The sequence below is a fragment of the Chanodichthys erythropterus genome, chromosome 4 (assembly GCF_024489055.1).
Source record: "Chanodichthys erythropterus isolate Z2021 chromosome 4, ASM2448905v1, whole genome shotgun sequence".
Classification (NCBI taxonomy): domain Eukaryota; kingdom Metazoa; phylum Chordata; class Actinopteri; order Cypriniformes; family Xenocyprididae; genus Chanodichthys; species Chanodichthys erythropterus.
The window spans coordinates 3,336,621-3,357,746 of record NC_090224.1 but is presented as its reverse complement, the minus strand read 5'-3'; the positions used below and the strand labels follow the sequence as shown (position 1 = coordinate 3,357,746).

At 36.1% G+C, this 21,126-nt stretch overlaps 1 long non-coding RNA gene across 1 annotated transcript; it reads left to right on the top strand.

Moving 5' to 3' along the window:
• Nucleotides 1–706: 706 nt before the first annotated feature.
• LOC137018353 (uncharacterized) lies at nucleotides 707–20,686 on the top strand. Its single transcript, XR_010894900.1, has 3 exons — nucleotides 707–842; nucleotides 8,486–8,552; nucleotides 20,259–20,686. It is a non-coding gene; the product is annotated as an uncharacterized lncRNA (long non-coding RNA).
• The last annotated feature ends 440 nt before the right edge of the window (nucleotides 20,687–21,126 follow it).

Below are 21,126 nucleotides of genomic sequence, written 5' to 3'. Positions count from 1 at the left end.
AAATGACCAATTGTTTTGCTAGATAAGACCCTTATTCCTCGCCTGGGATCATATAGAGCCCTTTGAAGCTGCACTGAAACTGCAATTTGGACCTTCAACCCGTTATAAGTCCACTATATGGAGAAAAATCCTGAAATATTTTCCTCAAAAACCTTAATTTCTTTTCGATTGAAGAAAGAAACACATGAACATCTTAAATGACATGGGGGTGAGTAATTTATCAGGACATTTTAATTCAGAAGTGAACTAATCCTTTAAATCTACTGATAGCAACAGGTTTGCCATTGCGTCTAATGTCCTCACTAAAATATGTTTGTCTTTATCCTGTGTGTATCCTGCCCTCTATGTGGTGTACGGAGGTCATAGTATTGGGGTTTAGCTTTGCTTTCTCCTCATGTCTCTGTTGTGTAATGATAAAACATCTCAGAGCTTGTCAGTTATTAACAATGACTTTAGCAGACTCTCCAGCCCCCTCTGTCTCTGAGCCCGGACAGTGGACTGCCAGCACATTCATAAAAACGCTGTGCTTGGAATGCTGAACACGGAACAGGCTGCTTCCAAATGAATCGCAGAGCTTACGCATCTCTCTGAGGGATACGAATATAGCCGGTAACTCAGCCTTTTCCAATCATGCTGGGCGGTTCCACCATTTCTAGATTCTTTAGAGGCTATGGGGAATAGAGATGGTTCCATCATGAAGTATATGCAGTTCTAACCAGCAGGATGTGGAGCTATGGGTGTTCCAGCTCAGCTGTCATGGGATGCCGTATGATTGATGGGCCAGTCCGCCTGTCTCTGTGTTTATGCTGTATTGACATCTGACCCTTAAGGGTTAGGGTAAGGTTAGTTTATGGAGTACTAAGATGCTGACCATGAGTCTCAACAATGTCAGAGACAACTGATAGACCGACCAGAAAAGAGAGAGGGAGAGTGTAAAAATGAGGATTAATTAGATAAGTGAATGAAGGTGTATGTGTTCTTCGAGAAAATGGATTATGTTGTAAATAAAAAGAGAGAGAGGGAGACAGGATCGGGAAAGGTTTTCAAGCTGGGACTCAATCTCGGGTCCCCCAAACTGCGCTCAGAGTGCTGCCTACAAGGCTCCAATGTAAACAGATATCTGAGAAGGAAAAAAAAAAAATATTCTGCATATGGGAAGAATATGAAAGTGTTATTTTAGAATTATTTTTATACAATTTTAGTATTTATAAATATTGTGAATTAGCTACTATTTTTATATTTTCAGTTTAAGTTTTACTAATTTATCTGCTGTTATTTTCACTATTGTTATTTTTTTAAAATGTTTCTACTTGGCTTTAATTTATTTTTAAGTTTTAGAAATATTTGAATTAAACTTATTTGACTTATCTTTACTTTAAATTAAGTTTTACGTTATTCATCAAATTGTTGAATTATTTATATATCTGCTTTATTCCAATTAATGAAAATTATGTTTTTTATAGTTTTCATTTTAGTTAAGATTAATAACACTGCTATGAAATGTGACTACCAATTAGACTACCAATATGGCCTTAAAGGAACACTCCACTTTTTTTGAAAATAGGCTAATTTTCCAACTCCCCTAGAGTTGAACAGTTGAGTTTTACCGTTTTCGAATCCATTCAGCCGATCTCCGGTTCTGGCGGTACCACTTTTAGCATAGCTTAGCATAGTTCATTGAATCTGATTAGACCGTTAGCATCGCGCTTAAAAATGACCAAAGAATTATTTTTAAATTTAAAACTTGACTCTTCTGTAGTTAAATCGTGTACTAAGACCGACGGAAAATAAAAAGTTGTGATTTTATAGGCTGATATGGCTAGGAACTATACTCTCATTCCAGCGTAATAATCAAGGAACTTTGTTGCCGTATCATGGCTGCAGCAGTGCAATGATATTACGCAGCACCCGTGAGCCCTTGCTTGCACAGTGAGAGAGACGTTGCGTAATATCATTGATATTGATATCAATATCAATTTTCAGCATCATTACTCCAGTCTGATTTGCTGCTCAATATTTAAAACAGTTGTGCTGCTTAATATTATTGTGTATACATTTTTCAGGATTATTTGAAATACAGAAAGTTCAATTAAACAACATTTATTTGAAATAGATTTTATGTAACAAACTTAAACATTAATATTTTATATAAGAATTATTAAATTTTAATGTGAGAAACTTTTATATCAATGTAATATTAATGTATTATAACCATATGCAAGATTAAAATGAACTAATTGACAAATTGTTTTGCTAACTGATAATTTGCCAAGCAAGAAATCTGTAGTTTATTTGACAAGAATATATTGATTCAGTGAGACATTTTGTATGACCAAATTAAAATTGATTAAAGTTGTGTTACTGAGGACATTTATTGATTATTTTGAGAGAACTCAATCATTTGTTTAAATGCAGAAGGTGTTCTGGCAATATTTTTTGCCTGTTTGGTCATAATGTTGGAGGTTAAGCTCAGGGCAGGAAGTACTGATCATAAATCAGTGGGATATCACAGACTGGAGTCGGTATTCTAGTTCAGGCCAGCCAACGACTCAGACCCCCCAGCATGGGGATCAGACGCAGTGCACATTTCATCTCAACAAGACTGAGAAGAAGATAATAATAAGGAAAGAGAACAATAGAAACTCGTATGGCCGTAATGAGCAAATCAGAACAGAGATGTGAGTCTGAAAGAGCAGGATTTACAAAGAATTGTGAGGCAAGCAGATAAAAAAAGGGAGGAAACTCTAAAAAAAAAAAATAATAATAATAATTCGGGGGACTTGTTACCACAACCTCGATAAATGCATACAAGTTAAAAATAAAAACTAATATATTTAACTAAAACTTTTAAGTTGTAAACATTATTTTGTTGAGTTCTGTTGACATTATAAACATTGTATAACATCATTGCATTAACTCTATATTGTATGTAATTGCTTTAATTGATTTGTTTTTTAAACGAAGTAGTATCTTAAAGATTTTTTTTTTTTTTTTTTGTGAAGGAAAAGGCCTGTTAGTGTTTTTGTCATTTAAAAGATTGTGTGGTTACCACTGTGCTGAAGAGATTTGATGAAGGTAAACACTACATATATATATAAGCAATAATGCCAGCAATAATTAACGACATTTTTCTCATAATTTAACAAATTTGTTCTCGTAATTTAACTACTTTTTTCTCGTAATTTAATGACTTTATTCTCAACATTTTATCTCAACCTTTTTCTCGAAATTGAACAAGTTTTTTCTTGAAATTTAACAACTTTAATCTCAAGATGGTTTTATTTTTTTATTATTGCTTGGCCCTAATCCTCTTCCGTAAATTCCATTTGAAGTTGTCATAACTAAAAAAATTATTATTTAATGTGCCAACATTATTTTTTAGAGTGGGTGTGTTCTAAGAAAAAGTTTCTGGACGAATGAATGTAAAATAAATAATGAATGTAAAATATCAAGAGTAAATGCCAAAAAAATGAATGTGAGCAAGTAGAAAGTTTTACAAAATCAATAAAAAAAAAAAAGGTGGCATGATTAAAATTATGCAAATTTAGGTAAACAGGATGCACACTGAATAAAATTCCTGCACTTTCATTAGGAACTTTGAAAATGTTGTTTACGTATGTGTGAATAAATAATTGATATAATAATGCTAATGAGCAGCAAGCATATGTGGACATTATCATGTCTTGAATGTGCCAGTGTGTTTATTTGTGTGTGTGAGAAAGAGCATGTTAATGAGCAGTCTTCTCTTATCTTCTCTCTTGGGTGTGTTGTTTGTAGCTGTTGTACGTCACCCATCCCTGGCACTTCTGACCAGACCATCTCTCACTGTCTCCTCGTCTCCACAGCGACCAGACGGCTGTTAGGGCAGTAGATGGAGGGAGTGCAATGAGCTGTCTTTTTTCTAATGAATAGTGCTGCTATCCTGTAAGTGACCTGTCAGATGTGACAGACGAGACGTGAGGGATTGTTCAAAGGTAAAGTTTTAAATGGCATGCAGAAATGTATCTAAAGCAGACAGACATCAGAGAGGCATGGCTATCATGGGATAGTGGGACAGTATAGACTTATCTCTGTAATGAGAAAAGAGAAAGAAAGAGGGGGGTGGAATCTCAAAGGGTTTCTCTGGTCAAGAAGATAAGGGACATCAATGTTGTTGTGTGTATCTTACAGCAATGACCAAACAGAAGGTTTATGTGATGTTTCTGTGATGTGTCATTTAATATAAATGTTGTCTCAGGTGTTTCTCCAAAAATTCTTGAAAAGGAATGAAAATAGAGAGAAATGAGAACACTGACCTACTTTTTAGAGAGTTGTGAATGGGATGTGGATGGCATAGCCCATTTACTTTGGAAAAAAATAATGAGAAAAATGTATTGGGAATGCTTACAGCTAGCAGCATAAGGATAGAAAAAATGCTCACAAAAACAAATAATCAATTAAACTGGGAAAAATTTTAAAGACAAGGGAAGGGAATACTTTTGGAAGGTTGTTTCTGCCTCAGGGTAACAAAATAAAAGGTTACACTTTATTTCGATGGTCCACTTTAGACACTCTACCAACTATAACTAACTTTGCAACCACATGTCAACAAACTCTCATTAGAGTATTAGTAGACTGTTAGGTTAGGGTCAGTCAGGGGTTAGGGTTCGTGTAGTAGAATAAGGTAACATGTAATTGCAAACTTACTTATTGTCAGTAATGTCTGTTGGTGGAGCATTAAAATAAAGTGTTAGCAGATATTAAGCAGACAGGCTACTAATACTCTAATGAGAGTTGTATCCAATATGGCAGGGTAGGTATAGCCTATACTTCTTTTGAACAAGTAATTACAACTGTTAAAAAAGTGTGTTGTATATAGAATATATAATCTAGACATAGGCCTAACTACAATCGTCATGTTGTCGTTGTCATGTGACCTACCAGCTTCAGTTGCGTTGTTTCACTGCCATTCAGTTTCCATCAGATGCACACTTCAAAATCTCACTGGAAGTAGTAGGTCATATAGGTAGGCTACTTTCCCCCTACTGTTTTATGTTGCTATACTGTGAATTTGGACATGCTTAACAATTTTTTTGCCTACTGTGAAATGTGCATATCCAGATCACCTTTTTATTCTAAAGCAGAAATGGACTTAAATAACAGCACAATAATCAGAAATGTCCTCTAAGTTGATCCATTCAACACCAGAGTACATTCACAAGCTCCCATTGAAATCGTGTAGCCTAAATACCCAAAATGAGATTTCATTTTCTATTCCTAATGATGCCATCATTTTATCCCAAGGACTCATCCATGTATGTAAGGACTATAGCTTTAAAAATAGCCACAGAAACACAATTAAACATTAATTTGTGTTTGGTTGGAGGTATTTTATTGAAGTAGGCTACTTTAAAGGGTTAGTTCACTCAAAAATGAAAATAATGTAATTTATTACTCACCCTCATGGCGTTCCACACCTGTAAGACCTTTGTTAATCTTCGGAACACAAATTAAGATATTTTTGTTGAAATCCGATGGCTCAGTGAGCCCTGCATTGCCAGCAATGACATTTCCTTTCTCAAGATCCATTAATGTACTAAAAACATATTTAAGTCAGTTCATGTGAGTACAGTGGTTCAATATTAATATTATAAAGCGACGAGAATATTTTTGGTGCGCCAAAAAGAAATAACGACTTATATAGTGATGGCCATTGCTTCATTAAGCTTCGGAGCGTTATGTGTTGAATCATGATTCGGATCACGTGTCAAACCGCCAAACTGCTGATATCATGTGACTTTGGCGCTCCGAACCACTGATTCGACACAAAAGATTCATAACGCTCTGAAGCTTAATGAAGTATTGTTTTGAAATCAGCCATCACTATATAAGTCATTATTTTGTTAGTTTTTTTGGTGCACAAAAAATATTCTTATTGCTTTATAATATTAATATTGAACCACTGTACTCACATGAACCAATTTAAATATGTTTTTAGTACATTTATGGATCTTGAGGGAGGAAATGTCAGTGCTGGCTATATGGAGGCCTCACTGAGCCATTGGATTTCAACAAAAATATCTTAATTTGTGTTCCGAAGATGAACGCAGGTCTTGTACGGGTGTGGAACGGCATGAGGGTGAGTAATAAATGACATTATTTTCATTTTTGGGTGAACTAACCCTTTATGGCAGAACAGTTCCACTCAGTGGAAGCATCTCCGTTTTTCTCACACATCGCGCTGATCACACAAACTGCTACTTCTTAAATTTTTATCCCAAAATATGCTGTTCTGAAAACTGCAACAGTGTCCTATATTTGGAGACAGTTCATTCGAGATGCTACGCGAAAACAAAGGTATATTATATACAATGCGCATTCATTAGTGGAAACTGAAAGGATTGTTGTTTGATGTGACAAAAGTTGCATTGTGACCGCGGCAGGTCGTCTCTAAAGGTTACATCCTCCACGGCTCGTCTTTGAAACCATGAAACAGGAACCTCACAATATAGCTTAACATACAACTTCGTGTGATGTGTTAATTATTCTGATGTTAAAGACTGGATGGGCTAAACAGTTTGTCATTAGCCTAGCCTACTTATTTTGCACTATCAATTTAGCCTATAAGATTTTAATTATTTTAATTGTACAAAATGTAACTCTGAGTGTGACTGTAGTAGAGTTTTGAGAAAACAAAAAAAGTGAGTTTTTTTTTTTTTTTTTTTTTTTTAAAGCAGTGTTCATTACTCACATGCGCCGATAGGGGGCAGTATGTGCCACACAATGAACTTACTCCAGCGGGAAGTAGATGATACTGCGCGGTGAGTCCCTTCATTGTCATCATCTGTCTTTAAATTTAACATTGAATAAATATATAACGTATCCTGGGAATAGAGGACTATATTTAAAGCACTCATTCATTGCATTTAATTGTTTTGCGGGGGGGAAAAAAACTCTTGAGGCAATAATGAATGGACTTATATGTGCAGAGTCTTGTCTAATGTCTCTCTTTTTCTTTTCTTTCTGTTTAATCATCCTCCAACACCCCCCACGTCAGGGTCAAGAGTCTCTCCCTTTCTCTTTCTCTCTTCACCTTCTAATCTGTTCATCTTTGTAGTATTTTTTGGCAGTTCCCTCCCAGTTTAAAGTAATCTAATGTTGTGAACTGTCTCAAATTGTGTGTGAGACACAACTGTCCACGTTTTGTCTGGGAAGACCGCAGTCTCATTCTCTTTTCCAGAATGATCCTTCCTTTCTTTTTATATTTTGATTATATTGTCTCTCTGAGTGTGAGAACGGATAGATAAATGGGATGTGAACTATTTACAGGATAGAGTTGTAATTAGATAAACAAGCCTCTAATTGTAATATAATAGAAGGCCTGACTACAGAAAGCCCACAAAGCATTCATTGCAAGTCAACACACGTTATCAATCAGTCATGAAACATATCAAAGGGCCTGATGTCTGCGATATGTGAAGGAGTCCTTTGCTAGCGAGTTGCCATTGAATTCGAATTTGGATTTTGAATATGATTTATTTTACAGCACATAAAAAGGGGAATGGAGCCCTGGGATAAAACAGTTCAGACAATGAGCCTCACATGTTGCTTTTGTATGTGGTCTACTGGCATGTTTTTTGGTGTATAGGGTAAATGGAGATTTAACATTTGTCTGGGTGAGTGAGCAGAGGCCATAGGACTCACCTCTCCGCCGCACACCACAGAGACAGTAACACACACACACACACATGCTTCAGCAGATTATGACCGCTAATCTCACTTTATGGCACGCTGCCTCAGGCCGAACACTCACACATTCACTTTCTCTCTGATCTCTCGTTCTTCTTCTGTTGCTGCTACACACACATACAGCTGGAAGTTGGCCAGGCATCAGATCACTGTCAGTTCAACTGAAGAGAGTGAATGAATTCAAGATGAGAAATCTGTGGGCGTAATAAGAGTGGCCGTACTCATATTGATAAAAATGACAGTTGACAGTGACATGTTTGTGGTACAGTGGCTCCAAAAGTATTCAGACACTTAAAAGTCACACTTCAAATGTATGAATGCCAATGCTTTAGAAAAGAGAATATTTATATGGAAGAAAGATAGCACAATCACACGTTTCTAGTAAAATAAAGTGGTTTTAGAAAGTTTTGATCAAAAAAGTCAATAGACAATAGAATATATTGGGGGGGGGGGGTATTTTATTTATTAATTATTCATTATTATTATTATTATTATTATTAGGTTTTTTTTGCATATGCAACTCAGTTTGATATTTTTTCTAAAGCAATGACTTTCGTCATTTTCAAATGTAAGTAAACTTTTTTTTTTTTTGGACTAATGCTGATTGTCACTGGTTATAATCATAGTGACAAGAGAAGCATACATTGTACCAAATTGTGGACTGAGACCTTTTTCTTGTTTTTTTTTCTCCTCTGAAGTGGCTTTTGCTTCTTGTGTCAGTCAAGTGAATCCAGCATTTTTTTCTTCTAACCCTCAGACACTATAAAAAGCTACAACACAAAGGCCTGAGCTTCAAGAGAATCTCAAACCACAACAAAACAGCAGTGAGTACACACACATATATTTAAAACTTAAATGCTGGCATATACATTGAGACTGCTCACACTCATCTTTACTATAGAGCGACAAACTTCTAATGCACACATGCTAGAACTAATGATTTGGGACACACCACAGAAGCCCACACACTACTTTCAAACACACTGATCAGAAACAGTTCTTTCTCACGCAGACACATAAACACATATCAGGCCTCCTTCTGCATACTCTTAATGTGAATCAGCATTAAAGAGTTTAACCACAAGACTGTTAAATTGAAAAGTGAGAACACATATCAAAGACATTAATCAAAACATGAATGAATCATGACATAATATCAACATCTTTAGAGAATGTACAATATATCAGTACCATGTCAGTCGATCTTTTAAAGGTGCCCTAGAATCAAAAATTTAATTTACCTCGGCATAGTTGAATAACAAGAGTTTAGTACATGGAAAAGACATACAGTGAGTTTCAAACTTCACTGCTTCCTCCTTCTTATATAAATCTCATTTGTTTAAAAGACCTCCGGAAAACAGGCGAATCTCAACATGACACCGACTGTTACGTAACGGTCGTGATATGTATGACCCCAATATTTGCATATGCCAGCCCATGATCAAGGCATTACACAAGGGCAGCCAGTATTAACGTCTGGATCTGCACAGCTAAATCATCAGACTAGGTAAGCAAGCAAGGACAATAGCGAAAAATGGCAGATGGAGCGATAATAACTGACATGATATTTTTAGTGTTATTTGTAAATTGTCTTTCTAAATGTTTCGTTAGCATGTTGCTAATGTACTGTTAAATGTGGTTAAAGTTACCATCGTTTGTTACTGTATTCGCGGAGACAAGAGTCATCGCTATTTTCATTTTTAAACACTTGCAGTCTGTATAATTCATAAACACAACTTATTTCTTTGTAAATCTCTCCAACAGTGTAGCATTAGCCGTTAGCCACGGAGCACAGCCTCAAACTCATTCATAACCAAATGCAAACATCCAAATAAATACTATACTCACAGGAATCGATGCATGTATGCAGCATGAACATCTTGTAAAGATCCATTTGAGGGTTATATTAGCTGTCTGAACTTTGTTTATGCACTGTATAACTGCACTTATAGTCGAGAGCTCAGGAGGGCAGGGAGCGAGAGATTTAAAGGGGCCGCGCAGCCTGAATCGGTGCATAGTTAATGATGCCCCAAAATAGGCAGTTAAAAAATCTATGGGGTATTTTGAGCTGAAACTTCACAGACACATTCAGGGGACACCTTAGACTTAAATTACATCTTTTGAAAAGATGTTCTACGGCACCTTTAATTGTGCATTCATTTCCACTACTTGTTTTTGTAGATTACCTATTCTGTAATCTAACACTCTCTCTTTCTCTCAGGGAGGACAGTAAGTGAAATGGTAGAGAAAGAGGGCAGGGTCAGAAAATGATCACAAACCGGGACTTGAACTCCAGTCGCCCGAAACATAATTGTGCTACATATCGAAGCACTGACATCGGCTATGACATCTAAGTTAATTTTTTAAAACAGTAATGATCTCTACATAAATGCACACTAGGGATGCACACTATATTGTTACCATATCAGTTATTGCCTTATGTTTAATTATGCATGTTCATTTCTCTTATTTTTAGATTAAACAGGATCATTCCAAACCCTTTAAACCATTGTTCATCATCGGATGAACAATGGTTTCATCCCCCCCCCCAATGTTCATCCCCCCCCGGACGCTCGGATGCTCCTGCATCAGCATCACACATGCATCGTGAAGAAATTGTTCGTTATTTTTGTTGTTGTTGTTTTTTGCGCACAAAAAGTATTCTTGTCACTTCATAACATTAAGGTTGAATTACTGTAGTCACGAGGACTATTTTAACAATGTCTTTACTACCTTTCTCGGCCTTGAAAGTGGCAATTGTGTTATGGGGGATCAGAAACCTCTGGTATTTCATCAAAAATATCTTAATTTGTGTTCTGAAGATGAACGAATGTCTTACGGGTTTGAAATGACATGAGGCTGAGTAATTAAAGGTGGGGTAAGAAGTTTTCCAGAAACACTGTTTGGAAGTTAGTCGGGCTGAAACCAACAACAAACATGTAACCAATCAGCATTAGGGGGCGTATAACGGTCGAGGAGAGAGAACGAGCAAGAGGGAGATTTGAAGAAAAAAAAATCTGCAGAAAGAGAGATAAGACACAATACAAAAGAGCTAAAAAGAATATCGAAGGTTTATGACTGGGCAAGCACGTTAGGACACGCATTAATATTAGAAAAGCTTTCCAGTGCTGGAGAGAGCTAAGTGGGAAGGCCTGAAAACAGATGCGGAGGCTGCTTTGATTCTGCTCCACACGTGAGTAACACTGGGTTTGAGTGTCATCGATGGTCTGGAGCTGCTGTGCTGTTGGTGACTAACAACAAACTCTTGTTTGTATTTACTCTTGCGTACTGCATGTTCATTTTTTTACTTCCTTGTCATTCGTTTATCATCTGCGGTTTACTTTTCGTGAAGCATTTTTTTGCACATCAGCTGTGATAAACATTCACTCGCACTGCATACCTAACAGAGACCAGCTAGTGAGAGTTAAACGAGGTAAACGACTGCGCACTGATGACTACTAGAGAATGTGGTGTTTAGTGTCATTGTTAGTGCACTGGCCTCGCCTCAAAGCAGCGAATGGGCTGGGGTTCAAGACCGATTTGGAGCAGGGTGGTTAGGATTGGAGGGTGAGTTTTGTTTGGCTTAATTTCAAATATCAACAATGTCCAACAGCATTTTTGAAAAACTACTTACCCCACCTTTAATGACAAAATTTTCATTTTTGAGTGAACTAACCCTTCAAACACACTGCCGTGATTGAACACTCACTCACAGAATTAATCTTTAGAAATAATTCAATAGCACTGTTAAATGTAATCTTTAGCAAATCTCAAAATATCCACTTTCCATATTATAATGTTGTGATGCCTAAATTTCATTTGTATCATTTAAAATGATTGATTTTACTTTTTAGAGTTTTATTTTGAGTGTAATTATTAATTTTATTTATTAATTAATGTATTATTTATTTAGTCAGTACACAATTTTAATATTAGCGATTTATCGATTACCGACCCAACATGAAAATAATGATCATATCGGCCATATTTTTAAGATTGTCGCACCTCTAAACATTTTTCCTTGCAAGTGTACCAGTTAATACCTAATTTTATACAGATTTTTTTTTAACAAACCAAATCTAAAGGAGTTTTTTTCAAACTTCCCATCACTTTCTTGTCCCTGTGAAAACATGTCTGCATGCATTATTGCTTCTCAGCATATTTAGTAGCGCATCTCTCTTCTAAAGTGGAGCTCACTGTAAAGGCAGCCTGGGGGAGCGTTTACACAGCACTAATGTGCATGAAATAGAGGATTAGGTTTCGAGGTGGGAGGGGAACGGACATCTTAGGGCCCAGTGGCTGCTGTGCCATGTTCGTGTTCCTCATGGGAAGGCTTATCCTAATCGCCCCACTGTCGCACCGGCCCCCCAGGGCCCCTACACAACACCCAGGGGCCCCAAGTCTTTAATAAAACAGGGTTATGAATGTATTTGTCTTAATGCTTTACTACTGGTGGTGTGTGTGGGTGGCAGAGAGGAGGGAGAGGGTGGACAAGAGGAAAGAGAGGGGAATGGTGCCGCCTTTGAATGGCAAAACAGTGTCCAGTTTAACGGAGCCACTTTAAGCCGATTTTTTTCGGGTCACATCGGCACCAATGAGGGATTAACTTTTTTTCACATCAACACCCAACTGAGATCTCAGCCCTGCTGCATCCTACATCTCGCTCTGAGGAGAAAAGGTCCACAGTTGCCCAATTTGTACCAGCCAGGGAGAAGAAAGAACGGGCCATCCTATGAGGGACAAAAAGAAAAATTAGCTCAGTTTTACTGCTTTTTGTTGTTGTTGTTGTTCAGTCCCTGTCCCTGAGAATTGAGGTTTTTCCCACAAGGGTTCAAATGGATGATGAATGCTATAGTGTCTTTGATTCTCTTTTTCTGTCCATCAAACGAAAGACTTGTTCTCACAGGCATCAATGTTTGAGTGCTGTGTAACACACAGGTGGTATTAGTGAGTACAAGTGTGTTTCTATGTAATTTCCAACATATATTCACAGTAAACAGGTGTGAGTCTGACAGTCTTTACGTGTGCCAATAACATTAATGGCTTTTCCATTATTTTCCCACAGTGACACGGATTCTGCCCTGAGGCGGTTCGCATAGATTTGACAGCATTTTCATTTGTAAAACATAATTAATCATAAAAACCATTGTGATTGTGCTGAATCTCTGAGGCAATTCCAAATGTCTCGGGCTGAATTCTGTATGTCAGCTAGTATTGTGTTTACCATTTTCTCCTGGCTCATTCTCACTATGTTATTATCCATTATCATATGAGTAAACAAACTCTCTGAAAACTGCATAATTAATGCTGGCCTTGTCAGCTCCTCTGAGCCTCTCTCTAATTTATTTTTCGAACACACTCTCATTATAAACATAAAAGACTGAATCAGAAATGTGTCGGAGTAGAGTACATGAACAGACTTGTATACACAGTGATGGTGTTAAAAAAAAGAGGAGGAGAAATAGTCAGACTGAAATATGTTTACTCTAACTCAGCAATGTAAACAACAAAGCTTAATGATATTTACATGCAGTAAACATGATTATTCAAACACTATTTGCATAGAAAAAGTGAGAAATGGGTGGAAAAGTTTACTTCAAGTTTGTCACATGATTTTTGAATACCTTTTGCACTGAATTAAGAGTATGTGGATCAGTGGTCTCATTTTTTGTCTTATGTTTTAATTTATTAAAAACAAGCAAAATAATTAAAAATCCATACATAAGAGAGGACCCCTGAAGTCTAAATAAAATGTTGAGAATACACTCATTAAATTACGAGAAAAAACTCGTTAAATTTCAAGAAAAAGTCAAGATAAAATGTTGAGAACAAACTCGTTAAATTACGAGAAAAAAGTCAGGATAAAATGTTGAGAATAAACTTGTTAAATTACGAAAAAAAGTCGAGATAAAATGTTGAGAATAAACTCGTTAAATTACGAGAAAAAAGTCAAGATAAAATGTTGAGAATAAACTTGTTAAATTACGAGAAAAAACTCGTTAAATTTCAAGAAAAAAGTCAAGATAAAATTACGAGAAAAAAGACGAGATAAAATGTTGAGAATAAACTCGTTAAATTTCGAGAAAAAAGACGAGATAAAATGTTGAGAATAAACTCGTTAAATTACGAGAAAAAAGTCAAGATAAAATGTTGAGAATAAACTTGTTAAATTACGAGAAAAAACTCATTAAATTTCAAGAAAAAGTCAAGATAAAATGTTGAGAACAAACTCGTTAAATTACGAGAAAAAAATCGAGATAAAATGTTGAGAATAAACTTGTTAAATTACGAGAAAAAAGTCGAGAAAAAATGTTGAGAATAAACTCGTTAAATTACGAGAAAAAAGTCAAGATAAAATGTTGAGAATAAACTTGTTAAATTACGAGAAAAAACTCGTTAAATTTCAAGAAAAAAGTCAAGATAAAATTACGAGAAAAAAGACTAGATAAAATGTTGAGAATAAACTCGTTAAATTTCGAGAAAAAAGACGAGATAAAATGTTGAGAATAAACTTGTTAAATTACGAGAAAAAACTCGTTAAATTTCAAGAAAAAAGTCGAGATAAAATGTTGAGAATAAACTTGTTAAATTACGAGAAAAAAGTCGAGATAAAATGTTGAGAATAAACTTGGAAAATTACGAGAAAAAACTCGTTAAATTTCGAGAAAAAAGTCGAGATAAAATTTTGAGAATAAACTCATTAAATTATGAGAATAAAGTCATTAAATTATGAGAAAAAAAGTCGTTAAATTATGAGAACAAATTCGTAATTTAACGAATTTGTTCTCGTAATTTAATGACTTTTTTCTCATAATTTAATGACTTTATTCTCAACATTTTATCCCGACTTTTTTTCTCGAAATTTAACACGTTTTTTTCTCGTAATTTAAAGAGTTTATTCTCAACATTTTATATTGAATTTTTTCTCAAAATTTTACGAGTTTTTTCTCTTGATTTAACGAGTTTATTCTCAACATTTTATCTCAACTTTTTTCTCGAAATTTAACAACTTTAATCTCGAGATGGTTTTATTTTTTTCTATTATTGCTTGGCCCTAATCCTCTTCCGTATGGAAGAGGAAATTTCAGGGAGTTTTTTGTTGTCTGTCAGAGCGGATCTAAACGGATCTATCCATCAGAGCGGATCTAAATGAATCTTCCTCACATAAAATATATAAAATGCATTAAAAATGAAATAAATAAAAAATAAGAAAAAGAGTTGAAAGAATAAAAAGATAGTGTGTATAAAATAAAGTATAAACAGTTCGGAAATAGCACAGTACTCAATCAGCAAATGCATAGGTAAAATGATGTGTTTTGAGTCTTGATTTGAATGTGGCTACTGTTGGAGCACACCTGATCTCTTCTGGAAGCTGGTTCCAGCTGCGGCTGGCGTAACAGCTAAAAGCAGACTCATCTTGCTTTGAGTGAACCCTTGGTATTTCTAAGTGACTTAATCCTGATGATCTGAGTGATCTGTTAGGTTTATATTCTATGAGCATATCTGCAATGTATTGAGGTCCTAAGCCATTGAGTGATTTATAAACAAGTAGCAGTACTTTAAAATCAATTCTAAATGCAACTGAAAGCCGGTGCAAGGACCTGAGGACTGGTGTGATGTGTTCATGTTTTCTGGTTCTGCTCAGAGTCCTGGCAACTTCATCTTTGTTACCAAACGCAATGACTTCAGTTTTGTCTTTGTTTAACTGAAGGAAGTTTAGGCACATCCAATTTTTTATTTCATCAATGCATTGGCACAGGGAGTCAGTGGGGCTGTAGTCGTTAGGTGATAGGGCTAGGTAAATCTGGGTGTCATCTGCATAGCTGTGATATGCATTTTTTTCTTTTTTTCATTATTTGGCTCAGTGGGAGCATATAGGTTGAACAGGAGGGGTGCAAGTATTGAACCTTGAGGGACTCCGCATGTCATGGATGTCCACTCAGACTTATGGTCACCGATACTCACATAATAACCTCTCCCTTCTAAGTACAGGTATGACCTGAACCATTTAAGGACCATCCCAGAAAGCCCAAACCAGATAATTTTTAAGACAAGTTAAAGGGATAGTTCACCCAAAACTATTATCGCAAGCTTTATTCACCCTCAAGCCATCCTAGGTGTATATTACTATCTTCTTTCAGACAAACACAATCCGAGATATATTTTAAAATATCCTGGCTCTTCCAAGCTTTATAATGGTAGTGAATGGGGGGCATGTTTTAAAGCCCCCAAAAAAGCATCCATCCATCATAAAAAAATTATCTATAGTGAAGCAACGGGTTTTTGTAAGAAAAATATCCATTTTTAAAACTTTATTAAGTAAAATAACTAGCTTCCATCAGATGGCCGTACATAATGATTTGTGGCGGAAGAGTAACCCCTGACCCAATGCATGATGTAATGACTAACATTGAAGCACAGAGGATAGAGCAAAACAAAACACTGATCGTGAATTAGAAGTCTAAAACATAAATTTTAAAGAGAAATGTCAGAGGATTTCGATATAAGAGAAGAGGAGCTTGAGTTTGATGCCCAGTCCTCTTTATTTAAACCATTAGAGGCATCTAATCTTACGCTACTCCTACATCCTGCATCATATATCGCATCATGGGGTTATTCATTTGGCACAGTATGTGCAGTATGTGTACGGTCATCTGGTGGAAGCTAGTTATTTGAATTTATAAAGTTTTAAAGGTGCCCTAGATTCAAAAATTGAATTTATCTCAGCATAGTTAAATAACAAGAGTTCAGTACATGGAAAAGACATACAGTGAGTCTCAAACTCCATTGTTTCCTCCTTCTTATATAAATCTCATTTGTTTAAAAGACCTCCGAAGAACAGGTGAATCTCAACATAACACCGACTGCTATGTAAAAGTTAGGGTGTACGCCCCCAATATTTGCATATGCCAGCCCATATACCCAACATTATGAAAGGCATTACACAAGGGCAGCCAGTATTAACGTCTGGATCTGTGCAGAGCTGAATCATCAGACTAGGTAAGCAAGCAAGGACAATAGCAAAAAATGGCAGATGGAGCAATAATAACTGTTCATGATCCATGATATCATGATATTTTTAGTGATATTTGTAAATTGTCTTTCTAAATGTTTTGTTAGCATGTTGCTAATGTACTGTTAAATGTGGTTAAAGTTACCATCGTTTCTTACTGTATTCACGGAGACAAGAGCCGTCGCTATTTTCATTTTTAAACACTTGCAATATGTATAATTCATAAACACAACTTCATTCTTTATAAATCTCTCCAACAGTGTAGCATTAGCTGTTAGCCACGGAGCATAGCCTCAAACTCATTCAGAATCAAATGTAAACATCCAAATAAACACTGTACTTACACGATTAGACATGCTGCATGACGAACACTTTGTAAAGATCCATTTTGAAGGTTATATTAGCTGTGTGAACTTTTTTTTATGTTGTTTTAGGCAAGCGCAAGCTCTTGGGGCGTGGAGCACGAGATTTAAAGGGCCACACACCCTGAATCGGCTCATTTCTAATTATGCCCCAAAATAGGCAGTTAAAAAAATGAATTAAAAAAAAAAATCTATGGGGTATTTTGAGCTGAATCTTCACAGACACATTCAGGGGACACCTTAGACTTATATTACATCTTTTAAAAAAAAGTTATAGGGCACCTTTAAATATGGATATTTTTCTTACACTTCTTTCGCTTCACTTCAGAAGGCCTTTGTTAACCCCCTGGAGCGTATCGATTATATTTATGATGGATGGATGCGTCTATTTTGGGCTTTAAAACGCCCCCCGTTCACTACCATTATAAAGCTTGGAAGAGCCAGGATATTTTAAAATATATCTTCAGTTGTGTTCGTCTGATCTGTTTGTACTTTTTACTTGATTTGACATTTTAGAGTAATTCATTCAAAAAGGTTTTTTGAAAATGTTTTAAAAGTTTTTCAAATACATACATGCAACCAAAATTATTTCAATGTGTGCAGTACATTTCTATGAACTAATTTTTTTAATGATTTTTTTCTTTATTGTGGACAGTCTTATTTCCATCTAAATCAACTGTAAGTGAAACAAATGTTCACATTTATTTTACATTTTTTAAATCAGTTTCTGTACAATGGAGTACCTCAAGGATGACGTATTTTTGTAGGCCAACCCGGAAGTTAGCGGCGCACAAGTTCCATCGTTTGAAAGCCTATGCATTTTTCCCATAGACTTTTGGAAGATCACAAAAAATAAGCTCATGTTTTGTCTATCAAGATAGTCTTTACAAGTTAACACAACATTTATACATTTTGACCAAGCTTGCTCAAACTTCATTTAAAAAACAACTTTATTTAAAAACATTCTCGCTGATTATGATCTGTGCTGTGTATGAATACTTTTCCACTTTTTCCCATGAGAAATGCTGTCTAAATGTCCTGTTTGTCATGATGATGTCTAAAATCCCCACCAAAGGAAGTAGTCCATTTTAGCAATTTGTTAGCAACCGCCGTTTTTAAGACACAATAAAGGTTTAGAAAACTCACAAGCAGGTTATAACTGGTGTGTTTTATGTCATAGATCAAAACATGAAAAAATTTAGAGGCTTTGTTAACCACAGATCTTATTTCAGGCGATTAAGCAAAAACCCATTAAAAAAACCCATAGACTTTAGGGCGATGGAACCGGAAGTCCTAAAATGCTAACTCGCTTCCGGGTTTTGCCTACAAAAACACCTTATCCCTGAGGTACTCTATATGACTTGCTGGTGACTTCAGTAGTCTTTAGAGATGGACACGCATAAATCAGGGTTCTGGATTGATCTATGCCCTCTAGACAAAGTCATTGCAATGATTGTCAGCTGTAAAAACTGTCTAGCAGTAGTTGTTCTCTTGTTTTGGGGTTAACGATGCAAGGTCATGTGTGGCCCCACTGCTCTGGTAACATTTACACAGCGGCAGTGACAAAACCTGAACACACACAAGATAAGCAAGCAGAAACTTCCCTCCTGCATTCTAAATTTGCAGATTTTTATCGATAAATGTTTTTTTATTATTATTATTCTAATTGAGTTGTAGCTGAACAAAAAGTGAAAAATGGAGCATGAATTAGACAGAGAAATTCTGCAGGTGGGGTGGTTGGGGGGCGACTCATCATATAAAATCAGACGCATGTCATGACCTCTGACTTTTAGGTGGCTGCAGCTGGAGTGGGTGTCGACAGCTCTAGTTCCTGCCAGTTCCTTATTTAGCTGCTCTCTGATTGGCTGATTAAGATGGAGAATCCACAAAGTGGTTGCAGAGATTAAAATCCTCTGCACATCTGGGCAGAGAAGAACATTGTCCTGTTTGTGGGAGACAGGACGGAAGGGAGAGAGAATCATAAAAAAAAAAAAAAAAAAAAAAAACAAGACATAATTCATGTACCACTCTATAAGGGAAAACAGAAAACCATTGAGGTCACCATTCACACCATAACTGCAACCAAAAATTACAGAGTGACTGACAATGGAGGGGAATAAACTAGGACAGTAGAGAGATACGTGTTGAAAAGATGCCTGGAACATTTCATATAATTATCCTGCAATCCTGCAACCTTTTTTAAGTTATTGCACTCACTTCATACAAATGTAATTTGCGAATGGTTTATTGGCAGCTAATCTCACTGAGGTTAATTTGGTGACCTAATTCATAAATTGATAAAGGGATGATTTTATACATCCAGGGGCATGTTGTATATTTAGCCGGTCATTATTGTAAAATAAGCATTGACAGGGCTGTATCATGTAACATGCTTACCAAATAAATAAACTGATATTGTTCTGAGTTTAAATTATTTTATTAAGTGAGAAGAAAAAGCCTGCAGAATGATACAAGACCTTAAAATATCACAGCAACGCAGGTAATCAGTTTCCTGGGAGTCCAATAATCAGTTATACAATTTAATAGCCATTATATATAAATATTTGACCACAGATTTGTCTGTTTGATTCTGATTGGTCAATCACAGAATTCTGCAAATGACCAATCAGATTCAAGAAGAAATGTCACGGGCATTCAAACTGAGGATGTGGCCCCGCGAATGTTTGATCCAAGTGGATTTTTCAAACTTTCCAAAAAAAAAAAGAAAAGCAAAATAATAAACATTTTTTTCCTTCAGGAAATTCCAGATTTATTGTAGATAAAAAGATGCTTTAAATTTGTCATGAAATTTGCTGCTTTGAATCCAAAATATGACATTCATGCACGATCATGCAGTTTTTGTACACATTTTACAAAATATTTGCTATTGCAAGACCACGAACGAGTGTTGGCATGTAATGAGATATTTATTATTTTAATTAGTATTATTTTAAATATCAGCATATCAGCTCAGGTCTCCTTACATAATACATGAAAATAATACCACTAGACTATTGTTATGCCTTACAATCATAGGGGAAGGGGTGTCCGGTGATCAAAAAAAAAAAAAAAAGGTTCATGATAGTCATGGAATCAAGTGTTAATGAACTTTTTTATAATTTTAATGTGTTATTTTCTTTCCTTCCATTTTCAAGGCTGCAAGTGGAGCTGACAGATCTCCTGAAGAGTGATGGTTATTTCCACATACAGTGTTACTGGCACGAGCGAGGAGAATAGCAGCTCTCGCAAGTCCACCTGTGAGTGTTTTCTGAAGAGAGGATAGAAAATACAAGAGGAGTGGGTGGTCACCGTGCTACTCGGTTTGTGTGTGTGAGTGAGTGAGCGTGTGTGTGCGTCTCGGTGAGCCAGCTCCCATGCTTGGTAAAAATCACCTAATTTTTCACTTGAGTGGCTCTCTTTGGGTAGTCCCCCCCCTCCATCGACCCCTTCAGAGTAAAATTCCTCTAGTGAGTGTGAAGACTGCACTCACAGTGCCCCCACTCCCCCAGCACACACCAAGGGGCATTGAAAATGCATTAACACCAAATCAATGGAAAACAGTGGAAAAAAGGCAAAAAGAGAGAGGGCGAAAAAAATCTCCTTAGCAACATAATCTAGATGGCCTCACGAAAGGAGAGGGGAAAGTGAAAAGAAAGGGGAAAAGGGGGAAAGAGAAAGGGGAGGGGGTAGCTGAGCGTTTAGTGCAGAATAAGAGACTGAACACTCAGAGGTCTTGCACACAGACAGCGACAAAATGGAGAATTAACACAAGAGAAACTGTTCCTATTTAACACCAGGGGAAAAGCGACTATATTAACACCCTCCCATTAGGGGGTAGGGGGGAGGAGTGGAGGCTGAGAGGACAGGATAGACCCCTGAAACGCTCTCCCAAGGGAACAGTGAAAGTCATGAATAACTGATCTTTTTTTTATAAAGTATTATTAATATAAAACAATATTTTTTTTTCTTACTGTTACCTTTTCAGTGTGGAACTTTTACATTATATTATATTATATTATATTA